Raw genomic sequence first — 20,386 nt, forward strand, 5'->3', positions numbered from 1 at the left:
CAGTCCCAGTGGAGCAAGGTCATTGAGAAGAATATAACACGATTAATAGGGAGGATGATTACAAGCAGCAAACACAGACAACCGGAAGGGTTTCTGCTGAGGGACAGAGCAGAGTTTCAGAGAGCTCATGAGGGCATATGAGGAATTTTGCTTTATGCAAAATCAAGAAAACAAAAATCAAAAATCTTATGTATTAAACATTTTCCCCATAGTCACTGAATGGGAGAAAACCTCAAGTACATAGGTCCCTAAATGTTAGAAGGCATTAACAAGGATATTCAACATGTAACTGAACAATAACACATTTGTAAGTTAATGTCAAAATATAATTATATAATGGGGGTACTTGCCCTCATTATATTTGGTCTCTAAGTCATGTTTTTGCCAGTACATTAGAAAAAAAAATGGAAAGCGTAACAGGTACAGGTCATGCCCTGTCTTGGGAGTGTCATAGCGGGGAGTTATTGTCATGTCGCTGCAAGCGATCTGGAGTAGTGAGCCCTTGGGCTGCTGCCAGAGACCGGCAACAGCAGGAAGACCACCCAACAGGGAAGCGCGGACAAACACCAACAGGCTGGATTGGAACCAAGAGCTGGAGCGGACTTTGCTTGGCTGGACTGGAACCACAAGCTGGAGTGGACTTGGCTTGGCTGGACTGGAAACAAAAGCTGGAGCGGCCTTGGCTTGGCTGGACTGGAACCAGATTGAAGTACTCAGGCAAGGCAGACACGAACGGGGAAGGGCTAAAGCTAAGGACAACCAGGGTGGAGCAAGCAGGCAGGGAACTATAGCAGAAGACAGACAGATCAGGGACACAATAAGGAACTGGAGCTAGGCAGAGCAGATACAGCAGCAGAGAACTAAAGTAAAAGACACACAGGCTGAAACAGCAGGAGGGTGTTACGTCTGTGCTTTCCTCGCCCTCTGGTGGCTGCTATGGACCATCACCCGTTCCAGATTTCTGCTCAGTCCGGTCCAGATCTTCCAGGCTGCCAGGTTTGCTTGTGTTGTTTGAGCCTGCACAGCACCCGTAGTTGCCTGGTGATTGCTGCAGCTAAGTTCCAGGTGCTGCTGGGCTTATTAGCCTTTTGGAATCTCTCTGCAGTTGCCTTTGCATCATCTAAGGCCCTGGTTTGTTGGGGTGCTGGTGCACTTCTGCTGTTTCCAGTTTCTGGTTTATTCCTGCCTTGATTCTTGTCTGTTCTTGCTAGTTTGTGGATAGTTAGATTAGATTGTTGTTTGTTTGCTTGTCTTGTCTCCGAGTTGTAGTTCTGTGTTTAGTCCTTGTCTGTTTGTATTTTACTGGCTGCTCTGCAGCTTTTAGTTTTGTGTCTTGTTAGTCAGTATTTTGCTCCCTGTTTTAGTGGCTGTTTTCAGCCTTCAGTCCTGTCCTTTACCCATTCCTTGCCCTGCTGTCCCTGTATGTTCCTTTCCCCTCTGACCCTCAGTCCCGGTGCTGCCTAGCTGATATCCAGTCCCGGCCCTGTCCAGTAAGTCCTGCCGGCCATCTGAAGCCAGAAGCTCTACTTCTGGTGAAAAGCGGCCAGGTGCGGGTGAAGCCTAACTGTTCATTTTAGCTCTGCCTTGTCATTGGTGTGGGGGGTTTTGCCTGCCGCTGCTGCTCCTCAGCAGTGGCCCAAGGGCTCACAACCTAGGTTCCAGCTTGTAAACGTGACAGAGGGAAACTAGAACTGACAATGAGCAAAACAGCAACAAACAGTAAGGAACTGAAGCTAGGCAGAGCAGATACAGCAGCAGGGAACTAACGTTAAAGACACACAGGGCTGAAACAGCAGGAGGGAAACTAGAACTGACAATGAGCAAAACAGTAAGGAACTGAAGCTAGGCAAAGCAGATATAGCAGCAAGGAACTAAAGTTAAAGACACACAAGGCAAAAACAAACCGAAGAAACTAAAGCTAAGGACACACAAAGCAGAAACTAGCAGAGCTAGAGCAGCAACAAACACTCTCAGACAAAAGCACATCTGAAGACCTCTGTTGCAAAGGCAAAGCCTGAAAGTTCCCAGGTGCTTAATAAGGCAATTACAGGTGATGTCACCGGTGAGGCTTGACAGCAGAACCACCAGGGCAAGTCTGGAAAGCTGGAACATCAGGACCGGAATGGAACCTGGAAGACATCTGGGAAACAGGAAAAAACAGTCCACAGCAACCACAGGACCCGGTCACCCGGAGGCAAGGTGAGTGTAGGCATGGAATAAAGTCACAGTCATGACAGCTATGACTTCCTGATTACAGTATAGTGTGAAGGACTATAGGAAATTGTCTTGCCCTTTTTAAGATTGACAGGTATAGGGATCTGTCAGGGAAAAGAAGAGGTCATTTCCCTTTTAAGACAAGGGGGCCCCATCTGGAAGTAAGAGGAGTGTTCTGGAAAGGGTAGGGTTTGTTCCCAATAGCCCCATAAAAGCTCTCCCCAGAAAGCAGAGGGAGAAAGAGTGGGAGAGAAGCCAGAGAAGCAGAAGGTACAGAAGAAGATTCCTAGCTAAGAACAGGAGACTACAGGGAATGAGCAACTCCAGCTTTAAAAACAAAAACTTGTGGGGGAAGGTTTGCAGAGGAAACTGAGACTAGGTACTTGTTGCTTTTGAAGCTTGGATTTTCATTTGAACTGAGATTAACAGCCATGGGTGGAGGACAGGACTGTAAGGTCATAAAGAATGTTGTCCTGTCCAAGGAGTGGAGGCTGTTAAACTGAGTTCCTAGTACTCAGTAAAAAGGGCTCAGTTCAAGGTTGTGCTACATGGAAAAGAAGTGATTTGAAAGGAGAATTACCCCCACAAAATTGACTGGAAGCCAGATTTGCATAAGGCTAGGTTTTGGAGACAGCCTAATTTGCATATAGCCGAAACTCTCTAACCAACTGTTTCTTGAACCAAAAGAGTCAGAACACTCTAGAAGTACCAGAACCCGTCTTTTACACAAGGAAAGTGCTGGTCTGAATGAAGTCTTGAATTAGGTATTTGGGAAAGTCACTCTGAGTGTGCAGAGACCTAGCACAGAGGACTACTGCAGTTAGCCTAAAGATGCCATTGATTGTGTCTGAGTTTTTTCCTTCAGTGTCTTAGTGTGCCCTGTAAGACCACTGGCTAAGACCTTGGTCATGATAAGGTGGCTGTGGTTATTACTGGTCACAGGACAGCATTACAAAAGATAAGTAACAAGGAAAGGAAATGGGATTTGATATAGAAAGAGGTTTATATATTATACACAGGTAACACTTTTTAAAGAAAGTCAAAACTTTAAAATGCACTCTGTGTTCAATTGGCAACCAACATAAATTGGCAAGGTAGGGAGAAATAGGCACATTCTTTTACCCACAAAAAATGACCCTAATAGTAGAGTTTTGAAGAATTTCCAACACTTTCCGTTAAAGACTAGAGTTACAGACTAGAAATCCAATGAATACTAAAGTTTGAATAATTAGCTTAAGGTCCTATTATACTTCAATTGACACAAGAAAAATAATATTTATTTTAAGTTTCCTTCAATACTGCTTTTATGGGGGGGGGTTTCCAGTGAGGGCCAGGAGTCCAAATGTATACCTAGATAGTGACTATCCAATTTAATCAGCTCTTGGAAATCCGTTCCAGTGTTTTATGCTCAATCAACAAAGCTTCATTTTTTTTCAGGTTCACAGCAAGTTCATTACTTTTCAACCAATTAGCAATGGCCAACAAATTCCTCTTCACTCCTGCAATTATTGAAGACAGGATACTTTTTAACAGGCAATAACACTTTTATGTCATCTGCATAAATGCAGTATTCTGGGCCCTGCTCTGTAAACAATATACATAGTGGCTGCAAGTATAAATTAAATAGCATTGCATACAGGGCTGAATCTTACAACACTCCTTTATACAGCAGCATCCTTGTAAAATTAATACCCAAGGTTGACAAAAGAAAGGTCTCGTACTATACTGGGGACAAAAACCATACTGATGCTCATCCAATAAATCACTATGAACAATGAATTCCTGAAGTTGACGAAGAACTACATATTCAATAATCTTTCTCAATTCTGCCACATCATAAGTACATAAGTATTGCCATACTGGGAAAGACAAAAGGTCCATCAAGCCCAGCATCCTTTTTCCAACAGTGGCCAATCCAGGTCACAAATACCGGCAATATCCCAAAAAAGTAAAAAAAACATTTTATACTGCTTATCCCAGAAATAGTGGATTATTTAGAACAGAGTGAGATATAATCTGTTTTCAACGTACATAGCATAATACCAGAATTTAAGAATAGGTTTATAATTTGAGTAAGCAATGGGACCACGTCTTGCTTCAAGCATTTTATTAACCATGTAGGACAACAGTCCAAAGGACATTTTGGATTAGAAGGATTTGACATCACCTTTATCACTTCCTTTTGTTCCACCATCCTGAAATGGTGCCAACTTGGACCCAGTTCAAGGCTTCCTTGTGAGTTAACCCTAACAATTACTCCTGCATTGATAAGATCATCAGTGTTGCATGCAGCTGAGGAGATGACATCTAACTCATTACAAATCATTTGAACCTTGACATGGAAATATTTGGTTAACTTTTGGGTGCACGGTCCTGATGACTGATGATAGAAAAGGGGCTTAGCAGCCATTTTTTATGCAGTCGTAAACAAACTACTCGGACAGTACAATAATAGTTTTCTTATTCTCCAACATCTCATTACAATAACTTTGGAAAACATCCTCAAAATGTGATCAGTCATTCCTCAGCTGGATCATAGAGGGAAGACAGAGATTTATGAAGTTCCTGGCTTCACAAAGGAAAGATTTGGAGTTAAATATAGGAAATTTACTGGAGAAAAAAAGCCTATAGTTTAAACACTTGATCCTGTGCCAGTAGATGTGGCTTGCAGGATACCACTAGAGAGTCAGACAGATTTTATATGTTGCCCAGTATCACTGTCTGTGCCTAAAGTCTGCACACATAACTTTTTCATTTTCCATCTCATAGAAGCAATATGACCCAGTGACAGTGTACTTGTGTGCGATTTTTGCATTATTTACTTACAGGATAATTTTATAAGGCTGTGCTATGGGTAAAACAGTGTTTTGCAAAGAAATAGGTGTTTATAAAATGCTTAGGCTATAGACATTAAGTATGTGCTAGCTGTAGTTGAATCCTGTGCGGCCTGCCCACTGGTGCCCCCTGCTGACTGGAGCCCCCTGCCCTTCTTGCTTAAGTGCTGTTCTGCAAATAACTTATATAGGGGGCAATTCTAGAGCTGGTGCCAAAGTTAGGCACCTAGATGCAACGTAACAAGTGCAAATTTTATAATGGCATCTGGGTGCCTAGATTCCATTATAAAATACTAGCATAAGTTGGCTAGTAGGTGCCTACAATAAGGAATGCCCACTTACACCATGTCAATAGCCGGTGTAATTGTGCACACTTAAATACAGCACATTAGTATATTTGTCTACAGTAATTTTGATGTCAGGGCCATTTTGGATCCAAATATCTTCCTATATGGGGCTGCAACACTGCTGACCAGTGTGTCAAGGACATTTATCCCATGAGCCCACCTTCCAAGTTTTTGGGGGTATCCTCACTAAGGTGAGCAATTCCAAATGCATTCTTTCGTCTATTCAGAAATATCTTGCCCTTCAAATAAATGGTTCATCCCCCTCCCCCTCCCCCATCCAGTTCCCTCTGCTTGTCAGAAGCTTGGCTACAGAGGCAGAGTAGCAAGAAAAAAACCTGAATGATGATGGGGGCTGCCCCAGAGGTCTCCAGGGGCCGTGCATTGAAGAGCACTGCTTTAGGAGCCCTATTACTAAGCTGTGGTAAAAAGTGGCCTATAGTAGTGTGGATGCGTGGAATTGATGCTTCCTGGGCCATTTTTTAACACGGCTGGGAAAAAAAGGCTTTAAAAAAATAGGGCAGTAAATGGCCATGCGCTAAAAGTAAAAGTAGCACGCGGCTATTTACTCCCTGAGCCCTTACCCATTGAGTTAGCGCTGCATTGCCGATTACTGCTGGAATGCCCCCACAGTAGGAAATAGAAAAATATTTTCTACCACAGGAAACAGTGTGAGTCAACTTCAGAATTACTGATGGGCACCTGCACTACCCCAATGGTAGTTGACCGGGTCCCCCTTCCAGTAGTAGGCCTGGGCTCCTGAGAGAGAGAAAGAGTGGTAGGCCCGGACTGCTTCTGCTGCCACACAGGTTCAACAGCTTCAATATAAAGAAAACCAAAAGAAACAATAAGTTGTAGCAGTCCCTCCTGAGGAGGTTTATCTTCAGGTGTGTTCCAAAACCCAAACATTCAGTCCTTCACAGTTCCAACATGACATCAGTCCCCACATTCCCTTATTGCATCTCCCCCCTTACTGCGCTGAGCCCTTCCCACATGCTCTTCCAAGGACCTTTGAGTCAGGAAAAAAGGGCAGCTGCCACCGCTTGCAATTTACCTCCTCTTGGCATCTGGGCTAGAGCTGAAGTGTCCATAAGTTCCCCACAGCTCCCTCCTCCCCTCCAGGTTCCACCAGCTGACTCCCCTCCTCCTGATTAGTATCCATTAGCCAATCATCATCCACCTCCTCTGCAGCTGGGGCCTTCCAGTCCAGTGGTGTAGCCAGAAGGCAATTTTTGGGTGGGCCAACAGGTTGGAAGGATGAGCACTAGAGAAACACCTGCCACCTGATATGCCCTGCCCATGCCCCTACTCCTACCACAAGCCCCTACTCCTATCCCACTCCCAATAATTTCAATGGGAGTAGCAGTGCTGTCCTCAGTGGCTGCAGGCCACATTGAGAGCTAGGGGAAATATAAGAGGGTGCACTCGTCATCCTCCACTGAGCCACGGTGCTCCAACACACATATGCTTCCCCAAAATATGCCCTAAATATTACAGTGGGGCACTAAAATATCAATACATCTATCCAGAAAACTGAACAAGCCAAAGTACTAGAGAATACTACATAGAAAATTCATGCTAACAAAATACATTGGTCACACACACAGAACACAAATGCCAATTACAGAATAAGTGACCACAAACCATAAACAAATTAAATTGCAATTCCAAGAGGCCAGACCTTGCATGTAGCGCAGCACAGAGAAATACAAAGAGATGCATTTTCTCCTATACTGTGCAAAATATGGTAGTACATGCAAGAGACAGTGTTAGGAAAGGTACAACTAGGGCAACTGCGTTTGGCCCCCTAGGCAGAGAGAACCCCAGGCCAGCTGGATGCTGAAGAAGGTGCAGCCTGCTAGTAAGCTTTTGTGTCCCCTCCCACTTTTCTGCCTTGGGCCCCAGCCATATCTAGCAGGATGTACATTTCAAATCTGACATATTCTAGCCACAAAATAGAAAAATAAAATTTTTCTACCTTTTGTTTGCTCATTTTATTTTTCAAGTCATGTTGGTCCCAGGCACTGCTTTCTACATCCTTCTGTCTTCTCTTAACTCACTCACCAAGGTCTCATGTCCATTTGATATTTCTACTCTCTCTCTCCATGTCCACTATCCATCTTCTTCCTTCATGTTTAGCATCTCCCTTTCTCTGTGTCCCTATATTTCTCTGTCCAGCTTCTCCCCTCTCTTCATCCCCAGTGCCAATATATCTCTACCCTCTCTGACCCTACCCCATCCAGCTTCTCTCCATCTCACTCCCTCCCCTTTCCAGCATCTGGTTTGGTTGCTTGATTCCCCTGCCTGCCCACCCTGCCCTCCCTCCCTCCCTCACAGCCAGTAGGTAGGGTTGAAGAAGTTTGGCTTGCTGAAAAGGAACTACAGATGCACCATATGGGAGGGGAAGGGGGACTACCACATTCCCTTGACAGAACAATTTTTTTTTGGTAGAAGAGCAAATATTAAAAATAAAAAAAAAAGCTAAAAGAATGCTCATCTTGTCAGTTCAGAGCAGAAATCTGGTGAGAATTCATAAAGGTAGTTGTTAATCTTTAACTTTCACAAGCACTAGCAGCATGATTTCCAATTCGTTTTACCGATAATTAGTAAGTTAAAAAAGTAATATATCGAGAAACGCTTTTAGATTTTCTTCCTCCCATATTTACCATGATTAAATGCCAGTTTCTCTTTCCATGCTGCTGAAACCTGCTCTTTTATCGCTTCCTCTCTAACAAGGGACGAGAAATCCACAATCTCTTCCTGTTTTTCCTTCTTCCCTGCTTTCCCACGCGAGCTTCCATGCTCTGCTATGCCCTTCCCTGCCTCTCTTTCCACCACTCCTGCGTCCCACCATGGCTGCAAAACAAAATGAAAATGTGCATGCAACCCTTGGTTCCTGCAGCATTCTTTTCTTCACCCGTCGCCGGCAGCACTGCCATTCACACAGACAGCACCGCTCCCCTCTGCCGCATCCATCTGGCCCTATGTAAACAGGAAGTGCATCAGAAAGGGTCGGATGGAGGCGACAAAGGGGAGCGGAGCTGCCTGTGTGAATGGCAGTGGTGCCGGCGATGGGTGAAGAAAAGAATGCTGCAGGGACCGAGGCAGCGCTGGTGGGGAGGACAAGAACTTAAGGGCAGGCAAGCTGAATGCTCCTGGACGGCCGGAGCCACGGGAGAAAGGCAGCGATATGCGAGGGATGTGAGCAGTGGTGTGCTGGTAAATGTTTAACAGGCTCTCTCCCCGGTCCACCTCTGCGCCCCCCCCCCCCCCCCCAAATTGCAGAGCTGGCTATAGCCAGGGAGAGAGCCTGGGGGAGGGGCAATGCATTACTGTCTCCAGGAAAAATAAAAAATTTAATGATCCCAGGTTCCAATCTAATTCATGTTTAATGTGGGATAAAATGCCATAAATAAGTAAATAAATATAAACTTTTAATGTTGAGCACCTGATTCTCAAAGTGGACATATTCCAAACACTATAATGAAAATAAAATTATTTTTTCTACCTTTGTTGTCTGGTGACTGTTTTTTCTGATCATGCTGGCCCACTATCGGATTCTGCTGCTATCTGTCCTCTTAACTCCGTTTCCAGGGCTTCCTTTCCATTTATTTCTTAACTTTCCGCCTTTCTTCTTCATTTTTTGCCCTACATCCGTAAGTAAAAGCTGGGTCCTCTGCAGACTTGACTGTCCAGTGGATCCAGCTTCTGCCTATTTTCGCCATCCATGTGCAGTTTTTCTCCTCTCTTCCTTTTCCCTCATCTTATCTCCTTCCTCTCTCATCCTTTCCCTCCATCCATGTCCAGCATTTCTTCTCTCTCCCTTCCCTCTCCTCCATCCATGTCCAGCATTTTTCCTCTCCCCCCTCCATCCATGTCTAGCATATCGCCTCTCTCCCCTCCATTAATGTTCATCTCACGTCCTCTCTCTTCCCTCCCCTCCATCCATGTCCAGCATTTCTTCTCTCTCCCTTCCCCTCCATCCATGTGCATCTCCTTCCTGTCTTCCGTCCCCTCCCCTCCATCCATGTGCAACAATTCTCCTCTCTCCCTGCCCTCCCCTCCATCCATCCATGTCCAGCAACCCTCCTCTCTCCCCTGCCCTCCCCTCCATCCACCCATGTCCAGCAACCCTCCTCTCTCCCTTGCCCTCCTCCATCCATCCATACCCAGTGATTCTCCTCTCTCCCCTGCCCTCCCCTCCTGCTCCCCTCCATGTCCAGCGATTCTCCTTTGCCCCATCCTCCCCTCCCATTCATATCCACCTGCCCACCCTCTTCTTTCCCCAACATCCCCCTTTTCTTCCTGCCACAGTGCCACCCTGCGTGGTTTAAATCTTTTTTTTTATTACCTCCGTCGAAGTGGCCACATCATTGAAAGCCCTGCCTGTCTCTAGCCTTCCCTTCGTGAGTTCGTTCCCTCAGAGTCCTGCCCTCGCAGAAAGAGGAAATGATGTCAGAAGGCGGGACTCTGAGGGAACAAACTCACGAAGTGAAGGCTAGAGACGGGTAGGGCTTTCAATGATGGGGCTGCTTTGATGGAGGTAATAAAAAAGATTTAACCCCCCCCCCCCCCAGGGTGGCGCTGGGTGGGCGCAAGCAAATGAGGGCTGTGGGAGGTGTGGCAAGTGGGTTAAGCATGGACTGTGGCACCCTCATGCCATGCTGGAGCTGGCTCGCCGTGCAGAGCAACTGGCTCACAAGATCTTAAAAAATTTTACAACCGGCTCTTGCGAGCCGGTTCCAGCACACCACTAGATGTGAGGGTGGAGGGAAAGTGGCTGGGCCCCTGTTCCAGTCCTCTTTTCCCTTCTTCTCCGCAAGCCTCTTCCTCCCCCAAGATCTCTGGGAGTTGTAGTCCCCTTTCCTCCCCTTCCCAGCAAGCCTTTCTCCCTGCCGGGATCTCTGGGAGTTGGAGTCCCCCTTCCCTCTTTCAGCGTCAGTCAATCCCTGCCTTCCAGAAACTCCACCCCCAGGGTACTGGGACTTCTTGGACCTGTAGTGAAGATTCCACAGAGGGTGTAGGACCCTTCTACCATTTCCCCCAACTCCCGCTTCAAGCTCCCCTGGAGGGTTCTCACAATGATGACAATCGCGGAGGATGGAGTTTGGGTTGGGTTGGCACCATAGGTATTAGAGGCTTGGGGAGGCTAAGCTAGGGTTACCATATGGCTCCAGAAAAAGGAGGACGGATTGAGCCAGCCGGGTTTTACTTCCATTGCTTGAAAGCAATGGAAGTAAAACCCGGCTGGCTCAATTACTTCCATTGAAAGCAATGGAAGTAAAACCCGGCTGGCTCAATCCATCCTCCTTTTTCTGGAGCCATATGATAACCCTAGGCTAAGCCTCCTGAGCCACAAGTGCAGCCAGTCTTCACATAATAAAAACTGCTGGCAGTCCACCCAGCAACAAAGGATCTGATGTCACGCTGGTGAGGAAAAGTGAGCCCTTGGGCCACTGCCGAGGAGCAGCAGCGGCAGGCAAATCACCCAAACAGGAGGCAAGGCAGACCACAGACAGATGGGCACAGGCCGGACTGGAGCAGCTGGACTGGAACAGAAGCACTAAGCAGCAGCAGGAGAATAGTCCATGAATCAAGCAGAGTCTTACCGGCAGGCAGCAAAGCAGAAGGGAAACTAGGAACCCAACAGAGTCTATAGGCTGGCGGCAATCAGACATAAACCAGGAATCAAACAGGGTCTTGGGCAGGCTGCAGACAGTAGAATAAACTGGGAAGCAAGCAGAGTCTTGGGCAGGCAGCAGACAATAGAATAAACCAGGAAACAAGCAGAGTCTTGGGCAGGCAGCAGACAGTAGAATAAACCAGGAAACCAGCAGGGTCAAAAGCAGGCAAAACAAGCTTTCAAGGCAGGAACCGCAACAGAACAACAAGGACAAGAACACAACTGAAGACCTCTGTTGCCAAGGCAAAGTAGAAAGTTTCTATGTAGTTAATAAAGGCAACATACAAGGGAGTTCACTAGGTAAGGGTGCTGCTAAGTTCCAAAAATCCCAAGACAGTCTGGAAGGCTGGAAGATCTGGACCGGACCCGCATGACTTCCGGAACATGGAAAACAGCAAACAGACAGTCCATCGCAGCCACCAGGTGTGACCACGAGGTGGCGAGATGAATGAGAGCATGAAACATAGGCACAATCGTGACATCTGAGAGGCCCTTCTTTGCAGCAGTTTCTCCTCCTCCTCTCTTTTTTGCAGCAGTTTCTCCCCTCCCCCCCTTGACTCTCAGTTCAGGGCTGGCATCTATCCTACTCGTTTGAACACTACCAGTAGCAGTACTGTAGCGATTACAGCAATCTGCCTCGGCCTACCATGGGTCCCACCTCCTCTGATGCAACTTCCTGTTCCACAAAGGCGGGAGTGAGGGACCCGTCATGGTAGGAAAGGCTAAGGTGCTGAGGCAGATTGCTATGATCCATACAGTACTGCTATTGGTAGCATCGGTGATCAAGGCAAGTGGAACTTGCAAGGGATCACTGGACCGTGGGGAAGGCGGGAAAGGGAACCTGATGGGGGGAGGGAAGAGACACAGGACCTGGTTGTAAGAACAATGGAGGGAGAGAGGTGTATGCACTGTTCTGCAGGACCTTGGAGGGAGGTGATGGACAGAGAGAAAGAAGTGATGGAGAGTGAAGTGAGTAATAAATATCGACCTGCTGGTGGGATGGAGGGAGAGAGAGAGAGAGGGGGACAGACAGTGAACCATGAAGAGGTGGTGGGAATTCAGACTTAGGAACAGGGACACAAAGGGGGAATACTGTACAGAGGGGATATGGACACAGGGAACATGTTGGGCACACAGGGGACGGGATAGGGACACAGGGGCAATGTTGAACATGGGGAGCAGATAGGGACACAGGGTCAATGCTGAGCATGGGGTGGAGGGTGGATAGGGACACAGGGACAATACTGGGCACAGAAGGGAGGGGCTAGGGACAAAAGGGCAATGCGTGACACGCAGTAATGCTGATCATGGAGGTGAGGGATAGGGACACAGGGACAACGATGATCACATGGGGAGGATGGAAATGCAGGATGGGTCAAGGTAGGAACATAGAAGGGAAATGCTGAATATAGGGGAGGATAGGGACACAGAGAACAGATGCTGAACATGGCGAAAGGGATAGGGATAGAGACACAGAGCGGTAGATGTGGATAGGATGGATAGGGACTAAGAGAAAAGATGGACAGTGGACATGGATAGAGAGGAAATGTCAAATGGTCAGGAGGTCCTGCAAAGAAAAAAAAAACAGAGAAAAGCAGAAAAGAGATACTGAGACCAAAGCGAAGAAAAATAAAATGCTCACACAACAAAGGTAGAAAAAAGTATGTTATTCTGAATTTCTTAATTGGAATATGTTAGTTTTTCGAAATGTGTATCTCTGATATCTTGCATTTAAGTTTCTCTTTCTCTGTTACTGATGTGTGCAGAGTCTGACCTCGAGGGTTCCAGTTCATTTTTTTGCCTTTATATCTTTATTAATGATCTGTGGTACCTTGTTTCTTATTTGTTGAGGGTCTGTCTGTTTTGTGTGTGTGACCAAGGAGCAGTATTCTGCTATCATGTAGAGATCCTGTTCCATTCCTGTTTTGTTTTGTTTTTTCTCTACTAGCTAATGCGTTAGTGTTTTAGGGTCTGGTGTAATATTTACAGTATTGTCTTTTCGTGTATAAGATTGTTACAGTCCTGGAAGCTAGTGCTGTTATGGTAAGGTTCTGAGTGTATTTTTGCACAAAATTTGTGCATAGGTTTTTGCAGAGGAGGGATTGTGTTGGGCCTTACTGAGGTGACATCAGAACTTTAATATATTTTTAGTTTGTTATAACATCAGATAGGATGATGTTATGACAAACTAAAAATAAATGTGTAAGAGTAGAGAAGCAGACTGCTTGCAGTCCTCGAATGGAGGCTTAAGCATAATCTATGAACATGTTTTTCAATCTACTTTAATTAAATTGCCTAAGAGACCTATATATATATCTACTGAATTTTGCACTGTTTTATTTTCTTGCCACTTTATTCTTTGGCACTTGGTAGATATTATATATCTAAATTTTAAAACCAGGGGCGTAGCCAGACCTGACATTTTTTTGAGGGGGGAAGGGCCAGAGTTAACATGGGGGGGGGGGGGGGTACTAGGCATATAGGTGTGAGTAGTGCTTGGTATACTCCTAAATAATGCCTTAGAGTGCACTTGATTATGGATTTCTAAGTAAACAGTGGAGTGGAGGAGTGGCCTAGTGGTTAGGGTGGTGGACTTTGGTCCTGAGAAACTGAGTTCAATTCCCAGCACAGGCAGCTCCTTGTGACTCTGGGCAAGTCACTTAACCCTCCATTGCCTGCTGCATAGAGCCTGCCATGAGTGGGAAAGTGTGGGGTACAAATGTAACAAAAAAAACCCCAGTCTGTTCTGCATCAACAAACTACATGCACACTTATGGAAACCTTGGAAACACTGACATTTCAAAATGAAGTTGCATTGTAGTAGACTTGAATCTGGTCAACCTCTCAACATACATCACAGTATCCTGGAAAATAATTACTGCAGTGGCACATATCCCTCAACTTTATAAGAATTATAAAATACCTTATTAAGCTGTATTAATAAAATAAGTCTTCTTGTCCCTTCCTCTGGTTCTCCTGCTTTCTGTCCCTGGAGTTCCTGACAGTGTTCTTTCCACCCCCTTCTCCCTCACATGAGGAATTGTGATATTGAATAAATAAGTATATGTTTGGGTTCCTAGTCATGCATCCAAAGGTTATATAATCCTTTCAAGAAAGCCAGTTAATTGTTTAACTTATTAGTGGAACATAACCACAGAGGCATAGTATGGTCAGAGGCATGGTATGGTTGCATTTTCAATATGGTAATACTAAAGCCCAGTTAAGGAACAGGTTATTTTGAGTTAGTCTTCGGTGGCTTACATTTGAAAATACAGTGAAAAAGAATAATAGCAAGAACATGGATAAGTCTGAAACATTTAACAAAGTTGAGTTTAGCATATATACCCAACTGGGCATAAAAGTCTGTCCTTTAATGATGCTGCATGTTCATAAATCAGTAGTGAAAAAAGGCAAGTGCATTTTTATAATATATCACTGCATCCCACAAAACAAAAGGAGCAAGTTCCCACATGCCATCTTTTTCTTTTGATGTAGGCACAGGAAAAAAAAAAAAGATGTTAAATGTTCCCAGGTCTTAATGGTTTTATAAACAGTAAGTGATTGTTAAGCACCTGATACTCATAATGTCTGTTTTGGTGGCCCTTTAAACATCAGAATACAGTGAGTCCCTATAACCAGCCCCTCCAAATGATACAATGATTATGATTTAGAACTAGTTACTACTGTACCCGATGAAACCAATACTTCCTCTGTGTGCATCCCTATGCTGCGCAAGCCGGCATGTTGAAAAATGTGAGATCAAATAAAAATGCCACCAACAATAAATGACAACATGGATAGAGATGCTAATAGATTTGCTTGTTTTGTTTGGGTAATGGGTTGACAGCTGCGCGGAGGAGAAGGAAAGGGAGACAACCCTCATGGGCTTCAGTCTTCTCAATTTAACCACCTCGGTCAGCTCTCTCCTACTCGCTCCTTTAGTTCTGGCTCGCAGCACCGTTGCCTTCTTCAATTTTTCGGGCTGCCGGCAACGTCAGGAGGTAAACACACTGCTTTTGGCTGCCCCGAAAGCTCTCCCTCTGTTGTAGTGTCCCATCTATGCAGGACAGGAAATTGCAGCAGAGGGAAACCTTACAGGCCGCCTAACACAGTATGCTTATCTCACTGATGCTGCCGACAGCCCAGAAAATTGAAGAAAGTAACGCTGCAGGGAGCCAAAATAAAGTAGGAGAAAGCTGACCAAGGCAGTTGGATTGAGACAGGAGATGGCATGATGGCTGAAGAAGGAAGGGGGAGGGCAGCCAGTAGTGTCCAAAACCCAGGCACTTGACTGCCCAGAGTTGGGGGACCCGAGGCTGGAATGGGGGGCCTGGGCCCCCAAGGCCACCTGTAGCTACACCACTGCTTGCAACTACTTTGACCCTTCTTTCTGCATGTTGTCAGACAATTATGGACTCAGGCCTCACCCTGGCCCTGCTCCAGCCCCACCCACTTTAGCCTCCCCAAACAGCTGAGCCACCAACCCCCTATGGTTCGCACTTTTATGCAGTTCTACAACTGAGCACCTCCGTTTAGGCACCCTGAGGATGAGTAGTCAGTGGCGGCCCTACCATTAGGCCAACTAAGTCAGAGGCCTCAGGTGGCACTCTCCAGGAGCCGAACTCTCCCCCTCCCTCCTCAACCCTCTTCCTCACTTTTACCTTTTTTTCATTTCCAAAAGGCGGCAGCAGCAGTGATTCCCATAGGCTGCCCTGCTGCCGTCACAAGCCTCTTCTCCCTACTGCGGTCTGCCTCTTGGGGAAGAGGGTTGAAGAAAGGAAGGAAATGCCAGTCCATGTGTTGGGGGGGAGGGGTGTGGGCAGCAGATTGCCTTGGGCTGCCCCTGCGCGTGGTCAGAGCATCTTTATAGAATATTAGAATATAGAATATTAGTTTAACCTAGTATTGGCACACCTAACTTTATGCAACCACAGTAACACCAGCCATAGACCTGGTGTAAGTGTGATGCCTGTCTTGTCCGCAAGGAAGGTGAACCCTTAGGTCCCGCAAGGCCCTGAAGGACCTGAAAGGACAGCCGTGCAACCCCAAGTCTTCACCCGCGGCGACTGCCGTTCACCAAGGGTTGAGCCCCCAGCTGCAGGCGGTCAACGGGACTTCAGGAACCGCGGGGTTGACGGACTGACCTGGACTGGGACCAGGAGAGAAGAGGCCAGATGGAAAAATAGAGACGTCCAATAACAGGCAACAGTTCAGGGCAGGCAGCTAACAGCGTAGTCAGAGTCAGGCAAGAGGTCAAGGCAGGCGGCTAGCAGAGTAAACCAGGAACAGTCCAAAAGTCAAAACCAGAAGCACAAGGAAACCAACTCATCACAGGAACAAACGGAGACTGGCCTCAGGGAAACAGAACCTGAAGCAATGTCCTATCTCAGGCCCGCTCCTTAAATACTGTTCGGCATTCAACCGCCCAGCCCCCGTAGACATAGCCGGCCAATCAGAACCTGGTTATCGATAGAACCCTTCTGATTGGCTCTGTCCGACCTCCCAGGCGGGACTACTGTACTGGCCTCCCAATCTAACTCCTCTGAGGCGGAGCTTCGGGTTCCCGCGCCCGAGAGTGAAGAAGACTCCGGCCATTGCGCCTCGGCGCCATTTCCCCTACTGGCGCAAACACAGCTCCCATAGCTGGTGATCGAGAGTCCGGCAGCCGCGATCGCCGGCCTCCGGCCTTGGCCCCAGACTGGGCAGCCATCACCACGGCGAGCCCCGGATCCCCGCCGTGGCCTCAAGAAAGCCGGCCTTCGTCGTGGCGGATGCCGGCTCCTGCTTCCCGCGGAGGATCAGCCGGAGGGAGCGACGGATGTAACTATGCCTAAATACAGCATGTAACCGGGAGCCTCACCCATGCCCGACCCATGCTCCATCTGTGTGTATGCCCCCTTGCATTTGTGTGTTATGTAAGTTAGGTGCACTAGTACTGAAAAGCACTTTTGCAGGTAAGTGCTAGTAGTCTATATATTTATGCATGTAAATTCAGGTGCCTAGATTATTCAGGTGCCTCTTCGAGAGAAGCTTCACTGGCTCCCCATCAGAGAAAGAATTAACTTTAAAGTCCACACAATGATTTACAAGATATTATACGGAGAAGCCCCCACTTACATGAATCACCTTATTGTCCTCCCAACCAGGAACAGTTTGACATCTTCCCGTACTTACCTTAACTTACCTTAATCTACACCTCCCCAACTGCCAAGGTATTAAGTACAAATCCTTCTATGCATCCAATTTTTCCTTTTCAGGTAGCCAGCTTTGGAATGCTCTACCAAGACCTATCCGTACCATTAACGGCCTTTTGCCCTTCAGAAAAGCACTGAAGACCCATCTCTTCAAGATAGCCTACCCTAACGATTCAACCTAACCAAAACTTGCCCACATGATTCTTATTGACAATTGTTATACATTGACCATGTTTCCCATTATCCTTTTTGCTACCCCATATCCATTCCTTTCCATCTTTCTACGCCTACCTCCCAACGCTCATTTCCTTCTGCACTCAATTCCTTCTATGTTCAATTTACTTATCCGTTAACCCCATTAAATTTGCGTTTACTACAAACTGTATATTCTTCTTATGACTTTGTAATTCTTTATATTGTTACTATGTAAGCTGCATTGAGCCTGCCATGTGTGGGAAAGCGCAGGGTACAAATGTAATAAATAAATAAATAAATAAAATCAACCCTTCAAGCATTTAAAATAAAATGGGAAAGTTCTGCATGCCTTAGAGGTGACACATAAGTCACTTAAAAGGGCACTCCGATTTTACAGTTTGGAATAAATGAGTAAACCTCAGACCCACATATCCAAACCATAGAAAATTTTATACAGCCTCATTGTGGATATAACCTAAATCATTTTCACTTAAAAATGAAGTACTTTTCTGAACGACCATCAGAAGCAGTGCATAAAGGTGCTAACAGACCAGTGCACCAGTGTGCTCCAGACCGCTTTATTCTTAACTGGTCATTTCTATTTTCTTATTTTTTAATCAATATTCTTTAAATCTCTCATATCTGTTTAAACTTCTTTTATATAAGAAAATAAAAAATGACCAATGAAGAATATAGCAGTCCTGGAACACACTGGTGCAATGGTCTGTTAGCACCTTTATGCACCGCTTCTGATGGTCATTCAAATAAATACTTCATTTTTAAGTGAATATGATTTAGGTTATATCCACAGTGAGGCTCTATAAAATTTTCTATCGTTTGGATATGTGGGCCAGAGGTGACAGAGGCAGGTAGCACCTTATAGAGTAACCAATTTACTGAGACATAGGCATTCGAGGACCAGAGTCCACTTTATCAATTGCATTTGATGAAATGGACTCTGATCCTCAAAAGCTGATGCCATAAGGTGCCACCTGCCTCTGACTAACACACCTATCCCTTAGAAAGTTTTTATTTTCCAAAGACGTGTAACCTTTTGCAGGAACTTCCTGGGAGGGTGGGGGTAATTAATTTTATAATAGCATCCATGCACATATGATCCCTTTTTAATTTGAAGTAATCTATGTGCACATCTGCTGCACAGGTTAGGTGACCTGTTACAAACACCAGGCCTAGAGTTACAAGAACTCTTCACATTTCCATCATGTAAAAATTTACAAAGAACAAGATTACTAGATAACCTTTTTTCTGTATCAAGATTTATTCTTGGAAATTTGTAAAATTGCTTAAAAATAACATTAAAAAAACAAAGCAGCATGGCTGGAGAAGGAAATTCCAACCTTACAGATCTCTGTGACAAATTATACCCAGTTTTGTAAACAAATTAAAGCTTATTTGTTTTGAAAGTTTTTTTTGAAAAGTAATGATTTGTGAAACTTTCAGACTGATGTAAATTGTATTTCCAGGAAATAACCTGTCTCTTCAGTATATGTAATCCGCATTGAACCGAAAGTTACTGTATATGGCAGAATATAGGTTTATTGGTAATGTTAATGTTAATTAAAAGCCCCCATGCATTAATGATTTGATCTCTTAAAACCATAAGGGCCAGATATCCAAAAAAAGATGAGCTCCTAAATTTATGCTCTTGTAAGGCTCCTTTTTTCAGCCAAATCTAGAATCATACATTTTAGGCTAAAAGTTCATCTTAATTTAGGAGCTTAAAAGTTACCCTTATAAATTTAGGCCTGCCATTCATTTGCCCAGATTTATGAGCCTAATTTAATGGCCTAGTGCTGAAAATCAGTACTAAGCTCTTATTTCCCCCTCCTAAATCTGCCCCAGTTACCACCCACTTTACTGTATATGCTCCTAAATTTAAGGGTTTAGGGGTTGATATTCAAAGCAATTTAACTGTCTATAATCAGCTCCTGGACTGTTAAATTACTTGTTCAGGGCTATCAGCTGAAATTCAGCAGCACTTACCTAAACTTGAAGTTGGCTATTTTGTGGGCAGTCTGGGGGCAGAGTTGGCACTTATGCGGTTGAGTGCAGATATTCAGCTATTAACGCTGACATTTAGGTCCAGATTCTATATATGGTGCCTAAAAAAAATCAGCACAGAAAACATTTCTGCCTAAGCGTATTCTATAAGTGGAACCTAAATTTAGGTGTGGTATATAGAATACACTTAGGTGATATCATAGCGCCTAAAACTACGCGCCTCCATTTACACTAACGAAAACATGGTGTAAATCCGTGCATGTAGATTCACGCGCACTGGGCCATACTCTATAACTACGCAAGTAAATTCTGGAATTCCCAGGAAATGACCATTTCCCTGCCCATAACCACCCCGCTTTTTGCCTACGCGTGTTAAGAAGTTAGGTTACAGAATGCACTTAGCGGGTTGTGCACGTAAATTCTAATCATTGCCAATTAGTGCTCATTATTGCTTGTTAAGCGTTGTTAAAAATGCTGATTGGCTTGTTAAGCCAATTAAGTTACACCCGTAGTTATAGAATGCACCTGGATTTCCTTGCGGAAATCTAGGCGTGTTATATAGAATTCCCAGGTTAGCGGTTAAATCGGACTGCTTAAAAGTCAGTCCTTATCTTTATGCAATGTTGCTTTTGCGGTTAAGTGCTGATTATTTCATTTAACAGCATAAGAGATAGCAAGCCACATAAACCCAGACATTGTTATTGCCTGGACATTACCCGACATTGAATATCTGGGAATAATGTTGCCGATGGCTAAAAAAGTCATTTGCCACTGCTACTGAATAGCAACCCCTTAGTGAAATTTTGAATACAAGTTTATGCACTTAGCCCTAGTAAATTTTCAAAGAGGCCATTATGGGAGCCTAACTCTCAAAGGGGCCTTTTTACTAAAGGTTGTTAA

The 20,386-nt window shown here is 45.1% G+C and overlaps 1 long non-coding RNA gene across 1 annotated transcript; it reads left to right on the plus strand.

Annotated features, from left to right (window-relative positions):
* The first annotated feature begins 1,463 nt into the window (after positions 1 to 1,463).
* LOC115474146 lies at positions 1,464 to 20,132 on the plus strand. The gene is made up of 3 exons (XR_003942818.1): positions 1,464 to 1,474; positions 15,552 to 15,567; positions 20,058 to 20,132. It is a non-coding gene; the product is annotated as an uncharacterized LOC115474146 (long non-coding RNA).
* The last annotated feature ends 254 nt before the right edge of the window (positions 20,133 to 20,386 follow it).

Source organism: Microcaecilia unicolor, chromosome 7 (assembly GCF_901765095.1).
Source record: "Microcaecilia unicolor chromosome 7, aMicUni1.1, whole genome shotgun sequence".
NCBI classification, from domain to species: Eukaryota; Metazoa; Chordata; class Amphibia; order Gymnophiona; family Siphonopidae; genus Microcaecilia; species Microcaecilia unicolor.